At 41.4% G+C, this 13,329-nt stretch overlaps 1 protein-coding gene across 1 annotated transcript in view; it reads left to right on the forward strand.

Annotated features, from left to right (window-relative positions):
- CMIP (c-Maf inducing protein) overlaps positions 1–13,329 on the forward strand; it is a 133,956-nt gene that overhangs the window by 57,411 nt on the left and 63,216 nt on the right. The gene's annotated exons all lie outside the window — the stretch shown is intronic.

Below are 13,329 nucleotides of genomic sequence, written 5' to 3' on the forward strand. Positions count from 1 at the left end.
GAATGATTAATCGATTAAAATGGTTCATAAGACAATTAAGATCAAGGAGTTCAAACTTCCAAGTGTAATGGCATAAAATCTGCTGATCATTTGTGTCTGACTTGGGGAGCAACTAGAGTCATCTCTGGGAATGGTCTGATAACTTGCATCCAAGATTCCTGTTGAATTGTAATTTCAAAGGCATTTTAATTATGCATTGTGTGATGTAGATTATTAGGGAAAAATAAACTCCATAAACCTTCAGTCACTGAGGTTTCCTTTTCCCCCCGTAGACTTTCAGCAGCTCTGAGCTGCATCAAGATACTCAGAACACATTTGGGTGGTATTAGAGGACTCACAAAGCCAAGGGTAGCGTTCATCCTGCATTGACTAGTGATATGTATGATTTGTGTGTGAGTTAAACACTAGGGTTTTTTTGGCAGTAAAAGCGTCATGTTCTGCTCTTCTTATCTAACACTTTAATGGTCTGACATGACTATTAATGCTTTCGTGTCTGGTAAGGCTGAGGGACAGTTCTCATAATGTACCTTGTCAATAGCTCTGTGTATTTGTTGTGGCAGTGTTGATAGCCTGTGGTACTTAGTTCTTAGGAAGGACAATACAGCTGCCATTCTTCTTTGTCCTAGTATGATTCTTTCCTGCCAGGAAAACAGCATTAGTCAAGGACTGTAGTTTTTAACGCCTGAGAAGAAACATTGTGATTGTCTGGTCTGACGTCTTCAAAACCTCATCCAGTGAGTTCTGCGTTGATTGGTAATTTGCAGTTCACTGGCTTTTCATTCTGTTCGTGAAAGTGTGAGGGGATAGATGACGAGTTTAGGAGTTGAATCTCCATTCTTTACTTGTGATGAAGGTTGTTGCAGCCACTGGTGGCTTGCCTCAGAATGCGTTTGCAGGATCTGAACTTCTAAATGAAGTGCACCAACAGTTTCCTAATGAATTATCCAGGCTGCTTGTAGTGCTGAAGGACAGAGTTATGTCTCACTTTCTTCACCTGAGTAGAGCCTAGTGCAGCCATTGAAATAAACAATTTGATGCTTTGGGATGCAGCCTTTGTTCTTGGAAGCACCAAGGCTTGTATTCTTCCTAGAGACAGGACTCTCTATGCAGTGCTGTTGAAACTTGTGCATCTGCAGCTGTCTTTTTAGAGTCAGATATAATGCTTCTAGACTGACAGCAGTATATTTAATCTTGCACTAGATTACTGCCAGGATTACATGTGCAGGCTGTGTTTTAAGAAGGGCTGTTAGAATTCAGTGACATCTACAGTACATCTGCTGCCATTAAGGCATTACTGCTGCATCGCTGCCTCTTGCAGGGGTCACAGCAGCAGGCTGGAACATTGTGTTTCCAGCTTGGTGTAATAACCTCCTAAATGAATGTTATACTAGAAAGGAACTGGAAATGTCGATGAACATATTAATAAAAAGTGGGGGTTGATGACTGGGTAGATCTTCCTTGTAACTGGGCATGTAGAGACAGTGTGCTTAGATGAGATAAAAAAGAAAATGGGAGACAAGACGAGAATTTCAGAGGTGTGGTTTGTCTGGCAGTTGCGTTTGTGGCTGAGCTCTAATGCTCTGATATGCACAAGATACTCTTACGGGCAGTTGAAAATATGACTCTCTTTCTTCATGCCTAATACTTGCATCACAGGAATGATTCTGAATGTACAGTAAAGCCTTTGATCTGTACTTTGAAAGAGATATTGGCAGAAAATTACTAGCATTTGCTGCAGAGGTGTTAGGATGTGGGTCAACCCAAAACTTTATATTGGTGCTTTGGATCTGAGGCTGATGTTTTCATTTTGCAAGGAACAGAATTTGAGGTTAAGGTCCTGAACTCATATCTGAAGCAGAGAAGCACATTTCTCAGTTGTTTTCTGAACTTTTGAGTTAGGTTTAGTGGTCCAAAATCTTGCAAAACATGGGGAGTATTTGGAAATAATCTGCTACAGTGTTTAGAGCATGGAATTTGGTTTTAGTTTCTGTTTTATTTCCACTAAGCGCTTGTAATCTGTTGCAAGGAAAGAAGAACAAAGTCTGATTCAGAATTCAAAGTTATATATTTTTTAATTATGTATTTTTCAGGAACAGAAAGCAGAAAGGTCTTTCTTAGCAGGATGCAGGCTAGAGAAAAAGGCAGAGGTTACTTTCTTATACAAGCACTGTATTCGCTTTCCAATTGTAATACTTCCCTAAAATGCCTTGATAACATCTAATTGAAGCTTGCTGATCACTGGGGCTTTTTTCAGAGGTTAACATGGTTGTTATGCCTTATGTTAAGATGCTTTATATTTAACATGTTTGTTTGTCTCTGGGGAAATGATTGATAAACAGTCTCTATATTAAGCGTTCTTCTTTAAACATTATCTGGGAAGATGTACGTAAGAAAACAAAGTTGTTATATTCTTGATGCCCAGCCCTTCCGACTAACTCTGCTCTGGTGGCTTTTCTGAGTCGCTGGCTTTTGCTCTGCAGTGGCAGTAACGTGTAGCCAAAGAAACCAGAAGGAGGAAAGCTGATGCTAACAGCAAGTTCATACATACCTTTTGTTCAGCCAAACAATTTAGTGAGAGTTGAGTTTATTGAATGAAACGTTAAGAAAGTGAAAGATGAGGAACAAATCTGTGCACAACTCTGTGTGATTGCCTGGCTGTACCTTAGGGCTGGCCTTTGTGCCATTGACCCTTTGCCATCAGAAAAGGAGGCCAGGTGTGTGTCACAGAGCTGTCCTTAGCTGCAGGGAGCCTGACTTGTGGGTTAGCAGGAAGCAAGGCTTTTCCTCAGTCACCGTTATGACCAGCAGTGTCACACACGGACCCGGTGGTATTTGTGGATTTTAATTACAGAGCAGCCCAGGAACGGTTGGCCTTTCTCTGTTCCTGCCTTGGGTAAAAGTGATGCAAGCAGAAGTGGGCAAAACCCAGGATGTGTATCAGGTGAAGTTCAAACATATGTCTGATTTGGAAGCTTTTGTATCACAGTCTCACAGTATATCAGAGGCTGGAAGGGATCTCAAGAGATCATCAGGTCCAACCCCCATGCCAGAGCAGCATCACTCAGGGTAGTCTGCACAGGAATGCATCCAGGTGGGGTTTGAAAGGAGACTCCACAACCCCCTTGGGCAGCCTGTTCCAGTGCTGTGTCACCCTCACTGTAAAGAAGTTTCTCCTCATGTTGAGGTGAAATCTTCCATGTTCAAGTTTGAACTCATTGTTCATTGTTTTTTCACTGTGAACCACCGAAAAGAGCCTGGCCCCCTCCACTTGACACCCACCCCTCAGATATTTATACACATTAATGAGATCCCCTCTCAGTCTTCTCAAGACTAAATAGCCCCAAAATGCCACAGAGGGGAAGCAACTTGTTTTTTTTCATCAGTGTTTGGAATCCATATCACAAGACTCAGTGGTAGTTTTCAGTTTGTAGTGGTTTGGATTCAAATTTCAATACTAACGCTCTTTGGTGATACTTGCTTTCTGGTAACTTTCTTTTGGAAAAGCTGTGACTAGTTTAACTTTGGACAAACAGGTCACTGAAGACCACTCAGATTTCCTTGGTAGACGTTTCTTGGAGGATAACAATAACTGTTCAGTTTTTGGAGATCGAAGGCTCTGAAACCACAGCCTACACAGTTGTGTTTGCAATATGTAAGGTTTTGCAAAAATGATCTACTTCCTTTAGGGGTAGTAAATAAATTAATAAAATAATCTTGACAGAGAGCAAGGATGTTGCTGCAGAATTATGCAGCTTACTTGACAGCATAATTGAGCTTGAAAACCAAAGCGTAATTGCCAAGGGTGGGAGTGAAATCTACAACCATTGTGCTGCCACAACCTGAAGGTCTAGCTTGTCTAAAAGGCTGGAATTATTTTAAAGCAGAGTTTGATATGAAACCAGAAGTGGTGGAGGGGAACCAACCTAGTCTAGTATATGAAGCTGCTTTGTAGGGAGGGTGTTTTTTCACTGAACATTTAACTCTCAAGTGATACCATATAAACTATTTTGGTATGTAGCGTGCTAAATATTTTTTCCTGTAAGCAGTAGTGTTGTGGCCATCTTTATGCAACACTAGCTGCTGGCTGGGTAAGTAGCTGGGTTTTTTTTGCCACATTACATCACTTAGAGACACATCTGCATGGCCTGATGTGTAGTGTGAGCCCGTGGTTGGTCTCTTGAAACAGTAGTAGGGAGGGCAGGTACCTGTGTTTCTTTGTCCATATGTGAGCCATGTATCAGAGAATATGGGGGAAATAAATGAGTGTGGCTTGTTGAGGGATGAATCATCCAGCTGGAGCAGAAAATACTCGTGGAGGAGTAAGACTGTTTGGTTTAAAAAAAAAACAACCAACCAGCAAAACAACCCCCCAAAAAACAACAGTGTGAGAGAGAGGAGCAGCACATGATGCATTAGTGTCTGATAGGCATCTCTTTGGAGCCATGTGCATTGTGATCCCTGAGGAGACTGTTGCAGTTCCTTGGAATTCTTCTTCAGCCTTTCAGGAGCCACCTGAATAAAAGAGTTTGTCAGTTTCACAGTAAATAATTGTAGGGCTGCTTTTTGTTTTGTTTTTCAAAGTGTGTCTGTTGAGATGATGATAAGTACACCTTTCATAAGCAGGTCCCTGTGCTTCTCTTTAAGCACTCTTATTTAGCTGTCTTGAAAAATAACTTGCTAGGCCAATAAAAGTTGTGTTGGAACAAAAACTTTGCTAGTTGAGTATACCAGTTTCCTACCACTGTATTCTCTAAACACAATGCCTTTATGATTTTAGCTACATATTTAATGAATTTTTTTTTGAACCAAAGAGAAAATGTAACTTTAAATTCTTTGTTGTATCATTTTGCATAGTTAATGGAACTTACCAAAGTAATTGATGTTCTAACTGGTGCATTTTCATGGCAAATGACACTTTTGTCAAATATTTACTGTGATATTTCACTGCAGTTGCCATGGAATCATAGAATCAACCAGGTTGGAAGAGACCTCCAAGATCATCCAGTCCAACCTATCACCCGGCCCTATGCAGTCAACTAGACCATGGCACTAAATGCCTGCCTCATCCAATCTTTCCTTGAAGAAAAGACTTTTTCTTTCTCCTCCTTCTTCTCCATTCCCTTACCATCTCTTTTCCATGGAAGTATCACACGTTTCAGTTACCCTCTATTTAAATAACAGCACTCCCTTCCAGTACAAACAGTCAGTCAGTCATTAAACAATGAGGAAGACCAACACTGGAGGAGGTTATGGGTGGCACCAGGAGTATGCAGGCACAGTTTTGCAGAGGCCTTCCTGCTGAAGAGAATAAAAGGACACTTTGTGTTAGTGTCAGGATGTCATTCTGTAATGCTGAGGGAGAGACAGCATCAAGGGGAAATCACTGCTGCAGACACTAGAGCTACATCTCTTAAAATTTTATAGAACCATCCAAATTATTGTTGAGTAAGAGACCTGAAACAAAACACTGTCACTTTAACTATGTTTTCTGTCCTCCTCCTGTAGCAGAATGTGATTTCAAGCAGCTGTGACTCATCCTCAGGAGGTCCTTGGATTTTTTTGCCCAGAACCACTGAGAGTTTGATGAGACTATCATTAACAGAATATCTATAGCTTTTTTGAAGACCCTGCTGCGTGTTTTTTCTCTCATCGAATGTACAACAGAGAGCTGTATTAATATTTTGCTGGGAACTCAAGACCTGCCCATCTATTCTGATACTTTTTGGAGAAAAGAGCATTTTCTGCTGGGAACTTAGAAGTGTAGTTGGGTTATTGTACTTTCTGTCCTGTACTTGCTCATCAGACTGAGGTATGGTGTCCAGGCAACTGCACAGTGAAAGGTGCATAAAAAATAAAAAGAAACCATTTGACCATGGATAGTGTCAGAAGGTTTCATGACTCTCTAGGTAAAAGGCATGGACACGATAAGTGTTGGAGAATGCTTATTGAAATGAAGAACAGGAGCTTAATATATATGAGTACATTTATGCTATGTTTGCAACAAGTGAATTTCTAGATCTTGTAAATAAATCATAGTAAAAAATGAGCTGGGATGCACCTTAAGAAGATGGTGAGAACCATCAGGATTGAAGAATCCATGAGTCGAATTCTGTATTTCTGGTGGCTCCTGGGATCCTGGATAGCTCAGCGTCTTATTAATCCACTATTTTAGACTTGGGGCATCTTTCAGGTTAGTCTTCAAAGGCACAGAGGTGAATGTATGGCTTCCCTTGCAGCTGCATTCAGTGTTTTTGGTTTGTACAACCCTAAAATTTTCCATGGGAGGTGCAGATACTTGCACAGCAGATGTGACCCTACTGATAACAAAGGCGGTTTCCTTCTTCACCTTTTGTTGACCTACTGGAGATAATGAATGATAGGCCTTTGGAGATCTGTAAACCAGACATAAAAACACTCTGAGAGTGAGGACAATGCACAACAGAAACTGGAAAACACAGCTGAACAGAGATCTCCTGTTTGTAGTAGATGTCAGTTTGGCCATGTTTCTGGTTGTTTGACAGACTGATTATTTTCCACTACCAACTTTGCATTTGAAACCAGCTGATGGTCTTTCATTTCCAGCTCTCAGGGCTGCCCCTGGTTAAAGCAGTTATATAAGGGTGGTGTTTTACTATAGCATACATTGTGACTGGCTTGATCTGAAATCCTTACTCCCAGTCCTTTCTCCTGTCTCTGGTCTATCAGCATTTGATACGTTTCATGGCATGTGACATCGCTGATTTATTGAAAGAGAATTGAAAATAAAGAGCAGTCCTGAGTCAAGAACAGTTTGGGGATGCAGTTTTGTTTTCTGTCACATTGTTGTTGCTATGGTGACTTAGGAAAGATCTGTTTAGCAGTCACTAGATGTCTCATGTTCTGAGCAAAACTTTGGGATTTTCCAACATTCCTCTAACAGTTGTTTTACAGAAGTACATGTGGGTATGGTGTCCTGCAATGAGTACCTGTTAGTCTTGTTAATTTACTGCTGCTTCTGTGAGAAGGTGTGGATCTGCTGTGTTTTAGCTGGTAGTGCCCTTTCCTTCCTGGAGTAATTTCAAGGAAGGTGGGTAAATAACCTACCCATCTCATCAAGGTTACTGGGTATTTCCTTCCCAGGAGGGATGGCATATAGAGTGCAGTGATAAACACAAAGGGATGGAGATCCCTGCATGAAGAATGATCCTTCTTATGAATCAGTTATGCAGTTTTGGAGGAGGAGGAAGATGCACTTGGAGCAGATTCACGTGGTTGTAGTCAGGTAGTCTGAGCCCTTTTCCCACATCTGTCAGGCTTCTCGTGTTATTTAAAGCACAATCAAGAGCACGATGCAGCTACAACCCTAACTGAGATTTTATTCTAAGCTGATCAGTGGGGGACAGTAATTGTTTTCAGTTTCCTTGCATTCATTGGGAGGGGTTGAAGGCTGCAGCACATGCTTGGAGAATCACTGCTTCAAGCAGAGGTGCTCCACCTGGCAGGCAAGTCATGCCTGTGTCTGGCAGGTTGGGTCAAACACAGCTCTTTCCTATTCCTGCTCCTGATCAGTGGCCTGGGAGCAGCCTTCCTGCCCATGGGTGGTGATGTAGAAGATTGGCCACCATCTCAGTTGCAAGCTGTGACCAGCCTCTAGCCCTGCAGCATGATGCAAGTGTGCCCTGCAGCGTACTCTCATCCCTGTTAGCTGAGGTTTGAGAGTGGGAGACAGGGTTTCTTATGTAGGCTTCTTGAGAGAGAGCTTTGCAAATACCAGCACTGCAACTGTTTAAGTAGTCAGTGCTACTGGAAGTCAGAGTGGAGAAGTTCCCTCTGCCATGCTAAGCTAGCCAGAGAGAAAGAGGTGATTTCTTAGGGGCTACTTAGACACAGCTGATGATGGACATCTTCAGAAAATCTTCAAGGTACAGTGTCTTATTTTACCCTCAGAAATTCAAGTAGTTCTTGTTGATGAAGGAAACTAAGCACTCACAAGCTCTCCTTCTCCTCATTCAAAAAAATAAAATCTATATACGTTTAGCTAACATAATAAATTTTTCACCCTTATTTAACTCTCCTGTCATGGTACATATCCAATACTATGACCTTATTTTCTCTTCTTGATGATGAACTTCAATTCTGTGCTTTAAACTTGTTTCAGATCTGACTTAATTTGAAGTTCTTCCCATTGCTAGTGCCTGCTGCACTGGTTTTGCAGATTTTGTAGCTTGTATGTCCTCAGGGTGAAACCATTTTTTTTCTTGTCAGCTCTTTGATGACAGTTTTGACCTGTCCATTTTTGATAGCTCCACAGAACTGGTGCTTCAGCCTGACTGCAGTTGGGAAGGATTTTTTGTTTTCTGCACAATCTGGAGTAATCTGTTTCTTACTGGCAGCTCTTACATTTTTATCAGTTCTGGAAGGTTAATCAATGCAACAGCTTCCAGACTTAGTTGTCTCAAATACTTAGAGGGAAGTAAGAGATTTAAGCAAATTCTTGCTGCAGAGCTAGATTTGGTTGAATTTCTGTGTTAGATTTTTAGCTGCTATAAATCAGTGGTGTTCCACTGAAGTCGTTTGGGTGATCAGCTCACCTGAGTGAGGGTCTGGCCTTTCTTGGTTAAGTGGTGCCACTTACTTTGCGCTGAGCATATGATAGTTGCTGCTGTATTTTTGTGTAGGAAAATACGGGTTGTATTTCACTGGCTCTTGTTTTTGTGTGGCTGTGAAGAAAGACCAGGGTGTGTGGTGTACATTTATCCACACACACAGATGTTTATACACACAGTCACCCCGATACAAATAAAAGTGGTAGGAAAAGCTCTCCTTCTTTTTTTGTGGTTAATTAGGCACTGGTGCACCCCAGGCTTTCACTGGCATGGAAGGGTACAGCCTCACTGAAAATTTGGGCCACTGTGTCCAAATTTGTTTCCACTTACCAAAAAGCTCCTAAAACCAACCAAAGAAAACCTCACCAAGCATTGCTATCAGACTTGGAGACACTTGGGAACGAAGCAGCTCCAAGCAGAAATAATTTAGCTTCACTCCATGGAGGGATCCCTCCTTTCCCCATGGGTTCCTGGATTAAGCACCTGTTTCACCCCATGTAGTCCTACTCCTAAGGCACAGAGCAAGTGAGGTCTTACAGTTCCAACACATGAAACCACCTACTTATAGGGAGGAGTGGGAAGGGAATGGTGATGATGGGCAGACTGGGGATCTGGGAACTGTGACAGACTAGATGAGAATGTTGATCCAAGGAAGCTTAGAAATTCCTTTGTGCAGCTTTGGGGCAGAGTTTGGTGTCTCCCTGCTGTTAGTCTTTCTGTGTTCTCCTTATCACGTTAATCTCTGAGAGTAACACTGATTTTAAACCCCTTCAAGTCATTATGACAAGTGAGCATGGCAGTAAATTCTTCCATATCAAGAGTGAGACAAATTGTACTGTGCTGCATATTATGGTGTAGTACTACTAATTGCTTAACTTGATAAATGTCTTCTGATAGGTTATATAGTTAATGAACAGAGATGTTAATTGCTCTTATCTGAAATAGCTACATTTGCAGGGGCGTTCTCTGGAGCCATGGATGTCTTCTAACAGATTTATTTCAAACCACCCATTGTTTTCAGCAGTTTTAGAGTTCATTACTCTTCAGTGTGCCAACTGAATAGTCTCCACCCCCATCAAAGTTTTGAGGGCAATCGACTCTTCCTACACGTTACTCATCAGAACTGATTCCTACTTGGGTGTGGAGAGCTTACATGTAATACAGAATGTTTGTCATCCTGGGTTTTACAGCAGCATGGCCTGTCCTTAGAAGCAGCCAAAAGAAAGAAGCACCTGACAGTGGAAGGGCACGGGTCTGGAACAACCGTGTTTCCCTCCACCATCTGGAGTACTTAATTGGGAAAATCATTCTTCATTGTTTTTGTGTTGGTAGGAGTTGTCAGTCAAAATATGTTTTAATGCAAATAGCCCTCTCTGTTTGCAGAATTCATCTTTTCTAGATACTTATACACAGCTGAAGATTGAGTGCATTATTACAAGAGTAAGTGCATACAAGGCTCATATTAACGACGGACGTCATGTTTATTCTTTTTCCCTTTTAGAATTTCCCATGGAAACAAGTGGGCAGATTTTTTGCATTATTGAGTAGTCTGCTGCTGCGGACTTTTCCCAGAAACGCTAAGGGAAAACTACCCTCATGTGTGAGCCTGCATGTTCCCCAGCTTTGGGAGCATTGGATTCCCCTATGATTTGATTTATAGGAGATTTTGGTCTGTGGCTATTCTGGTACAAAGTTGTTTCAAAGCTGGATGATTAATAAGTCTTTATGGAACTGAAAAAAAAAAGACAAAGTTCTCACTGAGGTTCAAACATACCTGATTTCCCAGCGGAGAAGTTAGCAGTTTCATTAGGAGGCTAAAGGCTAATGTGAAGAGAAAAACGTTGCCTTGACTTAAGGTTTTTGTTTGCTGTAATAAATTTGATTTTCATTTCTGAATCTCTTGCAGTTTTTCAGTATGTGTTCTGCAGCAAACAGCCAGAAGTTAAAACTGTAAATCTGTGAGCTGACATATGTAGATTCTCTGGCCAAAGTTTCCAAAGTCAGGATTAATTCAGTAAAGTGAATGAGAAAAGTGCATTATCTTGCTTTGTTTGATAGATTTCTGACTTTGGCAAGAAATTTAAATCTCCTTTCAAAAATGACAGCTATAAAATAAGAATTACTATTTTATCATATAAAGATATTTTCAACTGAACTTGAGGTATTACTGCTCAGAGATGCTGTAGCTTTAGTCTGTCTCATGGAAATAATTAGACTGAAATATTCAGATCTTTACTGTTCACTCCCTTCCCCATGGCATGCTGCCTTCTAAGTTGTGTTAACGGAGTAGTTTCTGTTTCATCTTATAAATGGGACTGAAGGAGCTAAAAAGTAATCTGGACACTGCTGCATGTGTTCCCTGATCTGCCTGACACCACAGCCAGACAAATATTAGTATGGGCAGAGACAAAGTGGGTGGATGGAGATGGGAATAATGCTTAAGACTAGTATTGATGCCACATGCTTCTTGGTGGCCCACTGAGGATCTGTCTCATTTTAGGTAATTTTAAATCTCTGAATCCACTTTTCTTGTGCATTGTTCTAATCTGAATTTCCTATGGAGCGACCTGAGGTTGACAATGAGTCTTCTGGGGGTGTGTGCAAGCAAGACCAGCTGGAACATGAGAACATGCAACACTTTTGCACTGCTTATTTTTTACCACAATGATTCACCATGATTGACGTTTGCATACCTGAACGTCAAAATAGCCTGTGTTTTAAGAGGAACCAGTGACTCAGGCTGTGGTTTTACCTCAGGCCATTTCCTGATAAACAGCTGAGCTGTGCTTGGTCTTGGGAAAACACAACTGGGGAACCACGACTCTGTCCTCTCCTCTGTGTGTGTGCAGGGATTAGGGAAAGGCCTCCTTTGTGTGGGGCTGACCTTCACCTCGTTGGTGCCATGGGCTCTTTGTGAGGAGCACCATAGCCTTGTGAGGTTCAGGAAGTCTCGGGTCCAAGTGCAGCTCTTGTTTCAGTGCTTTGTCAGAGCGTTTCTGCACAGCTCTCATGTGGGAGTATAATCTTCAGTGTTTGACAGCATCTAGAAGCACAATTTCAAGGAGCTCTACACAGTGATAAATCACTTTTCTTTAGACTCTTTTGGATGTAAAGCAGAGGTGAAGCTGCCTCTGGTGTAGCTGGTGTTTTCAGAATTGAAAATGTTTCACCTCCTATAATACAGTGTTGTTAATGAAAGCAGAAGCAATGCATACAACATTGCTTAGAGGGATTAAAGCAGAGCTAGGGTATTCGTTTTTTGAGTAAGATGGCAAACAACTGTAATGAAACTTTGCCTGTGGTGTGGCTAGACAGAAGGTCTGGAAGTGAGGTCATAGAAGGGCTTATATAGACTACCTCATTGGCATAGTACTTTCCTAAGGAGAGATTAACCATCTATGTAATTCCACATTATGGTTTAGGTAGTCTTCCCACCCTGTGCCAACTGCAGAGCTTGATGTTCCCCCATCCTATGTAACAAAAAGGACGACTGTCCTTTGAGAAGAGGTTTATGCCTGGGATGAAATGGCTTGTGTATGGCTACAGAGCTGTGACTGAAGTGGATCAGTTGCCTTTAATGCTCTTTAAATGGATGGTTTAAGGTACAGAAGCTTCTCTTGGGAACTGATTCTGTGAGAATTTTTCAAATCTTCTTTGAAGTTAATGGAGGGTATTAAGGGCAGTCAGCACCTTCTTAAGATAAATTTGAATTGCTTTGATTCATTTCATTTTGTATTTGCCTCAGCTAGTTCTGGTTTTCTTCCTTCTCCACTCTTTCAGAGCATGTTTTTGATAACTTTGCCTCCTGAGCATACTCGATTTTTATGCTGGCTGTTTTCATCTTTTTTCCCTGAGTGTTGTAATGCTGATTACCGAAGGATCTTGGGCCTTTGGCTTCCTGTTGGAGCAAGATAATTACTCTCCAGTAGGCAACGCGTGACGTACAGCATCAGCAGTAAGCCACGGGGATTCCAGTCACTAGAGTAGAACAATATTGTGGGTAAATGAATAAGCAGAAGTTTATCAGACTTCCTGCCCCACAAGGGTTTCGTTAAGGAGACAACGAAGGTTGTTTTCAGCCAGGACTAGCGTAAAACAAACACTGCCACAGCAAAAGTTAGTTGAAAAGATACTGAGAGCTCAATCCCATCTTCTTGCCACGTTTTCCTTCTTGGAGAGACAGCTGACTTGTTGTAGCAGCAAAAGTGGAGGACAGAGCCATCACTGCACTTTGGCAGATGACGTTTGTGGCCTTATGAACATGTATGAAGTGTAGAACTTCAAAGTGCAGTTTCCAGCTGCACCACCTACTTAACTTATGGAAGAATGTTGTACCAATTAGAAGCAGAGATGTTCCAAATGCAATTTGCTTATTTCACACTCGCCCCCAGGAATCTTGTGTTGTGATTTTAAGAGTTGGCCTTGTTTGACCCTGAAATAGATGTGGTTTCTCCCTTGCCTTCTTTATTTCAAGACTGTCAGTTAAAAATAACTTATGTATTGGGCACAGTGGGAGTAAGTTTGAGAAGTTTAAGCTATATGTAAACCAGTAAAGCAAGAAAATTAATTCATAAACATAGTGAGCTCTATTCTCTTGCAAGACATGGCCAACCCAAGGGTTTATCCACGTGGTGGGATTAATCGTTTCTGTATGAAAATAGTTTCTCTGCCATAGCAATACTGATTAGTTTGCTCATGCTGTAGCCAAGTAAAATAAATAACATCTTCGAGGATCTCTGTTACT

Source organism: Indicator indicator, chromosome 19 (assembly GCF_027791375.1).
Source record: "Indicator indicator isolate 239-I01 chromosome 19, UM_Iind_1.1, whole genome shotgun sequence".
Classification (NCBI taxonomy): Eukaryota; Metazoa; Chordata; class Aves; order Piciformes; family Indicatoridae; genus Indicator; species Indicator indicator.